Genomic DNA, 620 nt, shown 5'->3' with positions numbered 1-620 from the left:
AAGAAAAAAAAAATTGTGTTGAAAAAAAAATTCTTACTAGATAAATATCTACTTTTTCTCTATTCCTGTAGAAAACATGCATCACCCATGAATAAGCAACGAGCAAATCTCAAAAGATTTTTGTTGTCACCACTTTCACCACAGATGGAGTTAGATTTTCAGGTATTTAACAAGTTATCCACATAATAACTCAGATATCTTTAACCTTCATGTTGAGGTGAGAGCATTCTGGCTCACTCCAGAAAAATTCAGTAGTATCAGTGCTTTAGCTGTGAATGCAGCGCTGTGATTGACGGTCAATATTCTGTGCTATTTCTGTGTGTCCAAGATTGACATCCTGTCACTTTGGAAAAGTAGATAATTCAGTATATATTCTGACTATCTCTAAAATGAAAATAAACTGTGCTGGCAGATGTTTGTTCAAGGGGGAAAAGGGATAGCCTAGAAGATGCAGGAATAAGAAGCAATAGAGGAAGTGGTTGTCTCAGGTAGAAGGGAGTTAGGAGATCAACAACCAGGCAAAAAATGAGCAATGTGATATAAAATACATTTAAAATATAAAATATATAAGCTAGCTAAATGTCTTACTTCTTGTCTGTGTGATCAGACAGTTGGCTGGA

The sequence above is a fragment of the Meleagris gallopavo genome, chromosome 4 (assembly GCF_000146605.3).
Source record: "Meleagris gallopavo isolate NT-WF06-2002-E0010 breed Aviagen turkey brand Nicholas breeding stock chromosome 4, Turkey_5.1, whole genome shotgun sequence".
NCBI classification, from domain to species: Eukaryota; Metazoa; Chordata; class Aves; order Galliformes; family Phasianidae; genus Meleagris; species Meleagris gallopavo.
Note: the sequence above shows the minus strand (reverse complement) of the source record.